The sequence below is a fragment of the Rattus norvegicus genome, chromosome 5 (assembly GCF_021556685.1).
Source record: "Rattus norvegicus strain SHRSP/BbbUtx chromosome 5, alternate assembly SHRSP_T2T, whole genome shotgun sequence".
NCBI lineage: Eukaryota > Metazoa > Chordata > Mammalia > Rodentia > Muridae > Rattus > Rattus norvegicus.
This window is the reverse complement of record NC_141538.1, coordinates 82,734,270-82,748,090: the sequence shown is the minus strand read 5'-3', so window position 1 is coordinate 82,748,090 and position 13,821 is coordinate 82,734,270. Positions and strand designations below refer to the sequence as shown.

The 13,821-nt window shown below is 42.8% G+C and overlaps 1 non-coding gene across 1 annotated transcript; it reads left to right on the top strand.

The window, feature by feature from the left end:
* The first annotated feature begins 11,041 nt into the window (after positions 1–11,041).
* On the top strand, positions 11,042–11,145 carry LOC120103204 (U6 spliceosomal RNA). The gene has a single exon (XR_015621642.1). It is a non-coding gene; the product is annotated as a U6 spliceosomal RNA (small nuclear RNA).
* The last annotated feature ends 2,676 nt before the right edge of the window (positions 11,146–13,821 follow it).

Below are 13,821 nucleotides of genomic sequence, written 5' to 3'. Positions count from 1 at the left end.
TAGTTGTCCATCAACAAATAAATGAAAATGTGATATATTTACACAATGGAATATTATTCAGCCATTAAAAAAATCATGAAAGTCACAAATAAATGGATAGAACTAGGAAAAAACTCATCCTGAGTAAGATAACAGAGTTAAACATAGAGAAGTCTAGCTGGTACTTAATCGGAGCCTTCACTCCTGCTGAATAGTGCCCATGGTACTAAAAGATACTCTGCAGACTACCAGAGGAGAAAGGAAAACATTCACCCTGCTAAAAAACCCTTTTGTCCACAATGGTGACCTATATGATACATTAGTATATGGTGGCACAAACATTGTGGAAGTCACTGACAACTATATGGTTGAATTTAAGGTTCATTCCACCTAGTGCCTGTGGCACTTGGACACTGCTTAGTGTCCAAGAACGTGACTAGATAGGTCATATGTAGGGAAACCCAAATACTCTTGTTCTACTAAAGAAACAGCAATAAAATGATTCCCAACCACATTCTGCTATGTCCATAGATCAATGTCTTGCTCGGCCATCTTTAGAGACGCTTTCTTCTGCAGCTGATGTGAACAAGTACAGAGACCCACAACTGGACAATGTGTAGGGAGTGGGAGACCTTCTAAGAGGAAAGTCTTCATCAAACCCCTTTCTTTAGGGATCAGGGAACTATGTGGAAGAGAAGATGAGAAAATTGTAGGAGCCAGAGGAGGTGGAAGATACCAAGAAGCCAGTGCCTTACTGACACTCAAGCAAACATGAACTCACAGTGGTAGCATGGGTAGGTTCAAATCAGATAGGATCCCAGTGCTGAGATGAGGAAGTGAACTCCCTTACTCAACCAAGAAATTATTTCCAATTGGCAACCATTCACTACAAAAAGAATAATTTCTAAAAGGGAGTCTCTCTGGGTATACAAACCATACTTAAGGGCAGGCCCATACTCAGGAGTAAATAGATAATACAAAATGAACTCAAAGGTAATTTTGGATATTCTTTTTGTCTCATGCTACTTGTTTGGACTTTTTTAACCTTACTGGTCTTTTGCTTGTATATTACATGTGTTTGAAATTCTTGTGCTCTTTCCTGGATTCTGTTTGTTTTGTTTGTTTTTTTCTGTTTTATCATTATTTGTTTGATTTTTATTTGTCTATTTGTTTTCTGAAAAGAAAAAAAGGCTTCTTCTAACAGTTGATATAGAAAGATTTCTGAGTTAGTGCATCTGGATACTGGCAAGAGTCCATTTAAAGAGACATGAGCTGTGTGCAGTGTAAGATCATCACACTCAGTATGCAGGGAGGAGGAGCTAGAGCTCCTGGAGGCCCACTAAAACCCCTGTGGGGTGGTCTCTCCCATCTTCTGGTCTTCAACACTCCCAAAAAATTTCATGGTAGAGGAAGAAAGTCAAACAAATGTTCCCTTCAAGTACCCATGCTCTGAAAAACTGGGATTAGTCAATAATCTAAAAGAACCAGAAGACCCACCTCAGGCCTCCAGAGTTCAGCCCTTGGAAATGGGTATGTTTGGGTACCATTTGGTGCAAATGGCAGGGAACTAGCTTTAAGTTTACTTGCATTTAAACAAAGAAAGCTAACAAGCCATGTATTCAGTGTTTACGATTCTGGAAATTTGTCAGAATCACTCCTATTTCTGCCACTAAAACAAAGAGATCCAAGGGCTGTGAGTGTTAACATCACCAAAACAGACACAGGCTGTTTGCATGTCTTAGAAAAAATCTGGGTTGCCCTTAGCACTCACTCTTGCATTAATTACACAACAGTGTGGTTCATTATCAATTTTCTCATGGAGAAAGTTATCTTTCATTTCAACAGCAGCTGTCATTCCATGGTTTGAATCCCCTCAGTGCAGTCATTCTGTGATGTCTGTGGATGTTACAGCACTGTTTGGGCATGCATTTGAAACAACTAACATTAAAGGATCTTTAATTCATAGAGAGGAACTCTGAGGTACATGTACTATCATCAGAAAAAAATCTTTATCTTCTTTAAGATATATGTTAGCAGTTTGAAATGAGATCAGACCAATGCACGAGTGAGGCCCTAGATTCAATCATTATCTCTACAGAGAGAGAGAGAGAGAGAGAGAGAGAGAGAGAGAGAGAGAGAGACTCAAAAATCCACGCAGTCTCCAAAAACTTAATTCATTTTTCATCTGTCCCTCTTACTATCAGGTTCTAGAAGAATTCCATATCTCTGATACTGCAACCATTTGTTGATATTACATAACAGAGGCATGCCTGTCATACATGTCTTTGGCATCCTAGTTAAATTCTCAGGCCACAGCATGACTGTTTGCATGCTGTGAACACAGAGCCTCCAACAGGTTCTCATTTCTAACATACATTCTTCCCAGTCACGGGGTAAGGTGTGTGAAAGTTTTCATAATGACTCAGAAGTGAAGGCTCTTGGGAAAGAAGCAGATCATAACCCACACAACCCACAGCCCGGGGCTACAGCACAGCTCTGAGCTCTCTTTTGGGTGCCAAAGGCAACCTCCAATCCAAGATGGGCCCAGATAGGGAGCCCCAGACACACCAGAGACAAGAACCTGCCTCTGTCCCTTCTATCAGACACCAGGAGCAGAACTGTCTATCTTTCACCTCGCTTTCTCTATCACTCCATACAGTCACTCGCATGTAATAGATTGGATCCACTTGGGTCTCCATTCCCATCTCATCCTTTCCCCGAGCTTTTGCCATTCAACAGGGAGGTATTCCTATCCTGGTCTGTCTTGAAACCTGGCCACAAGACTTTGACCAATAGTATATTAGCCAACATGGCACAAGGGAGGCAAGAAAAGTGTATTGTGGGTCTCCCTGCTCTTGCGGATGGTCGGCTGATACAGTCCACAAGAGCAGTGGAAGCAAGGGGCTTCCAGAAGTCCTGACAGTACATATGGTAAAAAAAAAAAAAACCACACCAGGTCCCACAGTCAATAGGCAGATCAACTTTACTTAGTGTGATTGAAGGTTTATAAAGTTTTGGGAGAGTAAGGGTAGGGACATCAAAGCAAAGGCTGGGGGGCTGAGGGTACCTGGAATGCTTCATTAGCATAGGGAGGCATTTCAGGTAACTCAGGTGATTGCTGAATGGGTTTTTAACAGGAGAAAGGAAACTGATCCTATAAAATAAGTGGGGCTACATGGCATTCCTCAGGAAGACTTCATATAGGAGATTAGAATTCCCCACACAAGGTCAGAGAAGAAGAAAACCCACAAACAAAGGGAGTCTCCCATAATGCACCAAGCCCAGAAGCTCTCTGGTATGTAGGCTTCTACTTTAATTAGCGGAGTTTTCCCACATTGTATGTTTCCAATTTCTACTTGTAGCCTCTTGTACTATCAGCATAGACTATCCTACAGAGAAACAAGGGCAGGTGAGACACAGGAAGCCACCTTTGGTGACCTATATATACACAGTAAAATTGCATCATCCAGAGAGCCAAGGTTTTACACACGCCATCAGGCCCAGGTAAGCACCTGAAACACAGATGCAGTGGGAAACAAGTCTGCTCATTAAGACACCAAACCTTTACAGTTACTTGTTACTTGTCATTATTGAGGGAATGAATCAACCCACCCTAGCTAGAAGACAAGAAGAACAAAAGCTACCCAGGACACTGCTTCTTATTTGTGGTCAGCTAGAGTTCAGTCTCATGGCTGTTTCTGCTGTGGGGGGAAAGAACAACCTGGAATTTAAATCTTTGCTCCAGATACATATCCAATTAAAAACTAAAGGTTCTTTTTCTGTGGGAGAAATGGAGATAGAAGCTGAGAAAAGACAGAAATAGACATTTCTGCTGCATACACTAGGAGACTTTGAGCAAATCCTTTCCTTCTTGTGGCTTCATTGTCCCTACGTGTAGAAGATGACCAAAGAAGAGAAGCATCTACATGGCCTCACAAGGCTCTTCTAGCTCCTCTTAGAAGTCGTAGAGTGAAGGGTTTAAAGGAGATACCAGCAGAACAAATACCTGAAGGCTAATGTGTAGGTTTCCACAACATCCTGCCATTGCCCACTGGTCATTGTTACAGAGAGCAAAGATCTGACTGGCTGCTAAGCTCCAGTCTTTGACCCAGTTGAGGAAGCTTTAAGGCTCAAAACATTTGAGAAGGGAGTGGTTGCACCTTCAAACGACTCGCCTAAATTTACTGCCATTTAATTATATAGTCCATACACATAATTTATGAAGAGGGAAGAAACCTTTGCCTGCTCAGAGTCTAATTGTAGCCTTCAAAAGGCCTTTAAAGTCTCTGCGCTCTGTTATGATCTGACACACTCCCTGTGTGTTAGAACAGTATTGCAGGGCTTCCCAGTGTAAGAGTGCTGGTGTCCTCCACCTAACATATGTCAAAACAAGGCACAATCTTCCAGGGCAAACCAGGGTTTATGGCTCTCTCTTAATCTAAAAAAACACAACTATTGAATCTGGGGGTAAAATTATACTTTAATTACCACCACGAAATTATATAGCTCACAGGTAAATTGCACATGGATCAGAAACCTTTGCACACTCTAATTGGAGCCTTTTAAAAGTCTTAGAAACCCTTACAATTCTCTGAGGAAAGAGAATACCCAAGGTACATATTGTGCTCACTTAATTTACAACTCAGAAATTCTTCCTTTTCAAACAAAGTATTTATCTCTCCCTTTGAATGAAAACAAAACATAGTGACACTGAACTCCAGACCCCCACAGAATGTTCTTCTGGCCACAGACATCATGGCTGTCCTGGATTTTACATGAAACATATAAACCATAACACCAAAACATCTCTGGGGATGGTGTGTACCCAAAATTTTGGATTCAGTGAGTATTTCAGTCCTGTAGAAATCATTAGCATTTGGATCCCATTTACAGACATGGACACCGGAGCTCAGAAAAGTAACTTGTCTAAGGATGCACAGGTAACATGCCTGAGCTAGGGTTCCATTCCAGGTAGATTCCTCCAGAACAAGGCATTCATTATAGTTAAAAACTGCTTCTGTTATGCTCACCCCTGGGAAATGATTCTTGTCTGCATTTGAGCAAGGGCAGGATTGTGAGATCCACTACGTATAGTTGCTTTGGTCTAGAGCAGGAGTTCTCAACCTATGGGTCATGACCCCTCTAGGGGTTGCATATCAGATTGTAGTGCATATCAGATATTTACTACAATTCATAATAGTAGAAAAACTAGTTATAAAGTAACAACAAAATAATTTTATGGTTTGGGGGTCATCACAACATGAGGAACCATATTAAAGGGTTGCAGCATCAAGAGGGTTGAGAACCATCGGTCTAGACGCACTCAAGCTCACCTGTAGGCTTGTCCCATCCCTGATCCAGAGAAAAGGATTGTCTCACTTTGTTGCTTTCTAAAGATGTTGATCTTGCATTTTTGGATCACAAAGGCAGGTGGCTGCCTGAAAGGGATTCAAAGTGGCATAGGAAAAGTCATGAAAGTCCTTCTGGGATACATGATGGCATCTTATTTGTACTGGTTCTTTTTCTTGCAATAGACAACATGGGAAGTGTAGGGGTCAATTTAGGAATGACCTAAAGGAAGTGGTTTGCTTGGTCAGAAAAGGCAGAAGTCTGAATCCAGCCAAGAGTGGGATTTTGGGCTATGGAGCAAAAATGACTTGAGGAAGGTGAGAAAATGTCCTGAGAAGGAATAGGAAAATTACGTATAAGCTTTCAGCCACATACCCTGCTCCATAGCAGGTTTTTTTCCTCCCAGCCTCAGTTCCAAGGAAAGAGAAAAGAGCAGTAAAGCCAGAACCAGCAGGTGTTGGTCACCAGGTGTTCTTGGGGAACAACTGGCCACCATAGTTCCATGGACCATCTAGCAGCAGCAAGTTACCTTGACAGGGACCACAATCACATAAGCCCTTTCCAGGCTAGGCTAGAAAATACAGAATGCTGCATCTGTCTGGCTCCATGACAAATGCCACCACCATGAGGTTTCATGAGAGATGGTTCAGTCATTACTCAGAACCATAGAACCTCATAGTTGGCCCCTATGACCACAACATACTTGGGGATGTGTATTGTGCCTTCCTTCTGCACCCTTTACATTTGGTATCAGATCTGAGTGGCTTAAATGACTATGACAATACGCCTCTCCTCTTCCTCCCTGTCTCAACCACACTCAAAAGTCAGCACATGTGGCAGTCACAACACCCTTCCACATACAGGGGAACTCTTCTCTCCATTTCACGCAAGTGTCAAATTGATACTGGAAGTGTTCTCTGCCTACAGTGAGCATATATTTTATTGAGCAAAAATTCAAAAATTGAGCCGATTCTTAGAATCTGAGATTACAGAGGTGGCTTTTTCTATTTCCAAAAGGTTCTTGGGTATTGATTATGTAAGAGCTTCAAGAGGGTTTTATTTGTGACAGTCACCTGGGGGCTTTGAAGCAATTTAAGAGTCCCAAATCCCTTAAGTGAATAAATCAAATTCCCCTCATAAAATATGGAATGATGTGAGTTTATATGACCATGATTCATGGCTTCTTGGGAGGAAAACAACCATTCATCCCATAACATTTATGAGAAAGGTCATTGCTATCATGGTGTGAGTTAATTTTATGTATCAACTTGATTAAATCATAAGATATCTACTTGGACACTCTTTCCAGTTATGTCTAAAGGAGGGTAGAAGTTGAATAAGTGTAGACAGGCATCATCCACTCTGTTGGTGGTCTGAACAGAAAAAATAAGTCAAAAAGGGAGGATTCAACTGCCTGACCACTTCAGCAAGGCCAATCACTATCCTTTGCTGTCCTAGATCTCAGGCCTGCAAACTCACCCTCCAACCTAAGTTATAAGCTCCTCTGCCCTCAGACCTCTGAATTATACCACCCACTTTCACCAGCTCATAAATAATAGCACATACCTCAATGGATGAATGGGTAGATCAGTGGACAGTCAGATAAAGAGATAAATAGATCACAGGTTAAAGGTTAGATAGATAGCATTAGATGATGGAAAGAGATAGATGGATAGATAGATAGATAGATAGATAGATAGATAGATAGATAGATAATAGGAGATGACATATGGATCTAAAAAGATGGTTCAGTTGTTTAAGAGCACTGGTTTCTCTTCTAGAGTACCATGGTTCTATTCCTAGTATACACAACTGTCTGTAACTCCGGTCCCAGAGGATCCAATTACCTCCTCTGACCTCCATGGGTACTGCACACACATAGTGCACAGATATACACGTAGACAAAACACTCATAACATAAAAATAAATAGATAATAGATAGTAGAAGATAGTTAATGGATAACAGATTATATATGTGTGTGTGTGTGTGTGTGTGTGTGTGTGTGTGTAAATAAGTAAAAGATATTGGATAGTACAAATAGAGCAATAGATGATTGATAGATAATAGATCAATACAAGTAAATGATATATAAATGATAGGTAATAGTAGATTTTTTAAGTGTGTAGACAGACATAGACAATACATATGAGGGAGAGAGCAAGAGACCAAGGGACAGAAGAGAACCAATCTTCAATTTGTTGTAGAAGTCTTAGGAATGCTGACTAAAACAATGACGCATCAAATCAATGTTTCCTAAACAATTTACACATCACTATGACTCTTGTCTATTATGATATTATTTCTTTTTACATTTCTCTTTAAAACATCTAACCTTTTACATTAAAACACATAAGCATGTCATTACCATAATAAAAATGTCAGTGAAAAAATTCAATAAGAAAAACAAAATAATGTGCCTCAATTCTGTCCTGACACAGTTACTGGCCAAAACCCCTGTACCCACAGGCCGTTCTCCTCAAAGGGAAGATGGTGAGTTCCTGAGTGGATAACATCTGAGACCCTCTCCTTTATGGATAAAAAGGACTCTAAACAGAAGTCACTCCCTCATTATATGATACAATCTTATAAAATATCAAGTCCATGTTTTGCCTTATGTAATTCACTTTCCAGCAAGCAAGTAGATCCAGGTTGTGAAGAAGAGTTCTAATTCCTCTACAGTTGCTCCAGGTAACCATAAAGATTGATTGATTCTAGAACTCCTTCTTGGACACCAAACTCTAGAGATGCTCAAGTCATTTACATAAATGGCTCAATGTTGTCTTAGTCATTGTTCTAGTGCTGTGGAGAGACACCATGACCACAGCAACTCTTATAAAGGAAAACATTTAATCAGGTTTGACATGCAGTTTCAGAGGTTTACTCCATTATTAGCATGACAGGAAGCACGGTGGCACACAGGCAGACATGATACTGGAGCAGTAGCAGAGAGTTCTACATCTGCCTTTGCCAGCAACAGGAAGAGCAAGACTCTGGACCTGGCTTGAGCAGTTGGAACCTTAAGGCCCATTCCCAGAGACGTGCTTCCTCCAACAAAGCCACACCTAGTCCAATGAGGCCCCACCTCCTAATCCCTGTCAAGTAGCACCTCTCTCTAATGACCAAGTATTCAAATATATGAGCCTATGGAACCCATTCCTATTCAAACCACTACAGATGCGGTGTTTGCCTCTGGCCAAGTCACATCCTTCTGTATATGTCAAGTCATCTCTAGATGACATAATATCTAATACTATGTATTAACTATGCTATGAAGTAAATGCTATGAAGGTAGCCTTTATACTGTACAATTTAGACAAGACATAGTTTGGACAGTGGGTTAACAAAAACTAAGATAGTATGAAGAAACCAAATGGAAATCCACTAGTTTGTAATTAAATAAGATAATTTATTTTCTAGGGGGACTTAGAACCAAAGTATGCTTCATGGATAGACAAGGATGATCCCAGAAGACATGGGTTACTGAATGAAAGTCTCAAGTGTTAGGCATGGATACCTCCTCAGGTTATTGGTCAAGGAGGAGTCAGAGGCACCAAAAACACCACCATATGGCCGTTGCCATTGCTCTTGGTGCTCGTAACTAGAGGATAAGAGCCTGTCGCTGAAGATAGTACTCATCTAGATGCAGGAAATAGAGAAATCAGCATTGTCTGACAAGGCTACTCCCAGCCTGCTGGCTAGCATCCATGGTGCCACAAGGTGCCATGCAGCTGCAATGGGAGTGAAGACACGAATGGTCTCAGCCAGCACTGGACCAGAGGCCTGATCCACAGAAATGAATTTCTTGCCTCGAACTGTAAACCAGGTCAAAAGCTCTAACAGGAGATAATGGGCTCAGAGGGAAACGTACTGTTGTTATATTTAATGGCCATGCTATTAAATTGCCTTCTAAATATTTAACTTTATAACCATAACCCATATTGTTAAAATCTAAACGACAGCAGAAGTGTTGCCAAGGACGTGAGGTGGTTATAACCTTCATGCATTACAAACAAGATTATAGAACGATATACCTACTTTGGAAACAGATTGACAATTTTTCAAAATGTTAAACATAAAATTACCATTATGGTTTGACATCTTCCCTTCCAGGTATATAGCCAAGGGAAATGAAAATGTATTCTCCCACAAAAATGTGGATGCTGATAGTCAGAGCATCATTCATTATTCATAAACCCTAAGGTAACGGTGGTTCACAAACAGAGGAGTGGCTAAACCAAAGTGGTGTGTTCATACAGCGGAGTGTTACCTGGCAGTGCAAAGGAAGGAGATACTGATACACATTGTGCTGGTTTGTTTTAACCTTCAAAGTGACCCAGTCTATAATTACCCAAGAAGAGAGTCTTAGTGAAAAATTATCTAGATCAAGTTGGCCCAAGCGCATGTCAGTGGGGGGTTGCCTTGATTGTAAATAGATGGCAGGAAGTACAAAGCAATATTGAAAAGAAGACACCAAGCAAGCAAGGATCCATGTGTTTATTCTGTCCGTTCTTGACTACAAATGTGATGTTTTCAGTTCCTGCTTAAAACTTGCCCACAGCAATGGACTATACTGAAATGGGAATTGCAAGGTGAATAAAACCTTTCTCCCCTAAATTGTTTGTTGTTTGTATATTTTATCACAGAATGAAACTGGAGCACATGCTATACTGTGGATGGACTTTGAAAACATGAAACTAAGTAAAAGGATTAAATTCATAGGAAATGTCCAGAATACATATAAAATGAACAATGAATTGTTATTTTCCCGGAATTAGAAGGAAGAGGGGGCTGCTCATGCGAAGTTCCCTATACAGGTTACAAAAACATCGAGGAATTAGGTGGTGGTGGCAACCTGAGTGTACTAAAAACTAATAAATTATCGTGTGTGGCTTTTGTTTTTAAGATAGGTTTTCACTATATATCCCAAGCTAGCCTTAGAGTTAGCCAGCCTGACAAACGCTAGGATTGCAAGGGTGTGCGGCCATGCACACCGTCAACTCTAAACTTTTACAGTGAGAATGTGCTGATCTGCTAATCAGATCTCAATAAAGTTGTCATTTTTTAAACCGCAGCACATGAAAAAGATGTTCGGCAGCGTCAGTCATTAGGAAAACACACATTATTTAGACCATGGTGAGATTCCAGAATGAGTGTGCAAAAAGGAAGTGGCAAAAATACAGTCAGGGACACGAGAAACCCAGGCACCCAGCCTATGTGCAGAGACAGAGGAACCCAGGCTCACAGCCCATGTGCAGAGACAGAGGAATCCAGGCTCACAGCCCATGTGCAGGGACAGAGAAACCCAGCTCCCAGCCCATGTGCAGAGACAAAGGAACCCAGGCTCACAGCCCATGTGCAGAGACAGAGGAACCCAGGCTCACAGCCCATGTGCAGAGACAAAGGAACCCAGGCTCACAGCCTATGTGCAGGGACAGAGAAACCCAGGCTCACAGCCTATGTGCAGAGACAGAGGAACCCAGGCTCACAGCCCATGTGCAGAGACAGAGGAACCCAGGCTCACAGCCTATGTGCAGAGACAGAGGAACCCAGGCTCACAGCCTATGTGCAGGGACAGAGGAACCCAGGCTCACAGCCTATGTGCAGGGACAGAGAAACCCAGGCTCACAGCCCCTGGGCAGGGACACAGAGGGGCACTGTTACTCTGCAGGATACTTTAGCAGTTTCTTTCTAAACTAAAAAACAGATTTGCTAGTGCTAGCTTCAGCAGCACATGTGTTAAAATTGAAACAATACAGAGATTAGCATGTCCTCTGTGCAAGAATAACATGCAAATTCGTGAAATGTGCCATATTTTTTAAAAAGAAAACAGAAAACAGATTTGCTGATTTTCTGTATAATCCAGTAATGGAGTGGTAAATTGATCCAATTTCTCTCAAAGAATAAAGGCAAAGTTCGATACGAAACCCAGTATGCAAATGTTTAGGTCACAACACACACACACACACACACACACACACACACACACACACATACACACACATATTCACTGGGCAAAAACACACCTTGTTCTTAGTCAAAACTGCCTTATGCCTTAGGACTCATAAAAATCAAATCAAATCAAATCCTGGCAACCCAGCACAGGAGAAGGAAGACAGACAAAGAGACCTGTGGTCCACCAGTCACCCAACAGAGTTGTCCTCCACTGCCCTGCAAGGAAGGACACAGCATGGATGGGGGATGTCATCCAGGACCCCACCAGCCCTATGGCCAGCCCACAGCAGGATTCACTACAGTGTGCGAGTATGTGGTGGTCGATGGGAGAGAAAGCAGAATGGACAGCTTAAGGATTAAAAAGGGTGGAAGTGAAGACTCAAGGGTGAACTGGAATAGCCTGTTGTGAATGGTGTGCCATGGTGAGATCCCAGTCCAAGCTGCCCCTGAGAGCCATGTCTGAGTCAGTGGCTATGCTGTGGCAGGAGTCAATGTTGATGTCTGTGGCTCATATTATGACTGGGCAGCATCAGGGGAACACATGGATGTCCAGGGGCTGTGCAGAACTGGCCATGCCCCTCACTGGATGAGGCTCTGGAGAGCTAGCCCTATCTCTCCCTGGTGGCAATGCTTCCTGCACTTTGCCTGGCCAGTAGAGCAAAGCTGACCTTGTTAGCAGAGGCAGAGGTGAGCCAGCTCTGAGGGTTGATAAAGCAGAAGAGCTGACATCCCGCCCCCATCATTTGTCTGCCGTGAGATGGTATGGGTGCAGGGGTGATGACTTTGCCCCTTGCCCCATCAGCACCTGTGGCACTTGGGAAAGCAGACCCTGACATTATGAGAGTGGGTGGGCTGGCACTGCCCCTTGAAGTCTGCAGCACTAGGGAGAGCAGGCCCTGCACTTCTCCTGGGCAACACAGTGGAGCTGGCCCTGGTGAGAAGGAATGGGTGAGCCAGCCCTGAGGTTATGAGGACAGGAGAGCTGGCCCAGCACCTCACAGGCTGTAGCACTTGGGCAAGTGGTGCCCACACCTTGACTGGGCAGCACTGTGGAGCTGGCTCTGAAGGCATGGGTGTGGGTGACCTGTCTCAAGGGCATGAGAGCAGGAAGACTGAACCTGACTCCTGCTGATGGCAGACTGGGTGGCCTAGCCAGAGCAGTGCTAGAGAACTCTCCCTGGTGGTGCAAATAACAGAGACCCAGCAGGCTGACCAGTTCAGCTACAACCCAGACCCAGATCCAGGGCCCTAAAAGCCCACCCCAAAAGCTGTATCATCTGTGAACTATTGAGATGCAGGGAAGGGCCAGCCCTGATGCTCCAAAGCTGTAGGATCTCTATGACACCAGGCGATAACAGGACAACCATTTGGGAGGAGTCTCAGTGAGGATCTAATATTGATGATGTCATAGAAACCAGAGATCTTGAACAGACCAATGACTCATTGCGATGCACATTTCCAAGTGAAGATGTGTGGACAGAGGGATATACTGTTGGACACAGTATATGACTACAGCTTCCAGTGTTTCCTATGCTTCGTTTTTGTTGTTTTTGTTGTTGTTGGTGGTGGTGGTGGTGGTGGTGGTGGTGGTGGTGGTGGTGGTTGTGTGTGTGTGTGTGTGTGTGTGTGTGTGTGTGTGTGTGTGTGTGTGTATTGTATTGGAGGGGGAGTTTGCAAGGTTTAAGGTCAGATATGAGGGGACAGGGAAGTGAAAGGGACTGGAGTGCATGATGTGAAACTCACAAAGAATCAATAAAAAGGTTTTTAAAATGCTTAGGTCACAGTATCTTTATGTGTGACAGTCAAAACCTCAATTCTATGCAAATACCTTTCAGTAAGCATGAGCCCCCAAAAACCTATGGTATATTCAGTCTACAGACTGTTACTCAACAATGAGAAAGAATTATGAGCTAACCAGTATTAATGCCTGCTCTAACTGAAGCGAATCACGAGGAAAGTGCGCTGAGTAATAAAAGCCAACCTCAAGCAAGTACAAGCACACAGCCTGTTTCCATTCATGTCACAATTACGAAATGACACAATTGTGAGAATGGAAAGCAGGTTCCTAGGGAAAGAGTGAGTGTGGCCACAAAGGGAGAGCAGGGAGGGACCTCATAACTCAAAATATAACATGTGTACATGTGCGCCCGCGCACACACACACACACACACACACACACACACACACACACACACACACGTGAGAGCATGTTAGTTCTGAGCTCTGTGTAAGCTCTGGGGTTCATACCAGTGTTATTTCCTGCTTCTGATCTGGAAGGAATAAATCAGGGGAAAGCTAAGGGAAGTTTTCATGGATCTTCTCTATGCCCTTCTTTGCAAATTTCTATTAACTTCATATCATCACAAAATAAAGGGTTTTTTTATTATTATTGCCTTTGTCGGGGAAATGCACAAAGGTCAGAAGATAAAATGTGGGAATGAGCTCTGTCCTTCCACAACATAGATCTGAGGATCCAAGTCAGGGCTTGGAGGCTCAGGGCAGGAGCCTTTACCCACTGATCTACCCACCAAAAAATAAGG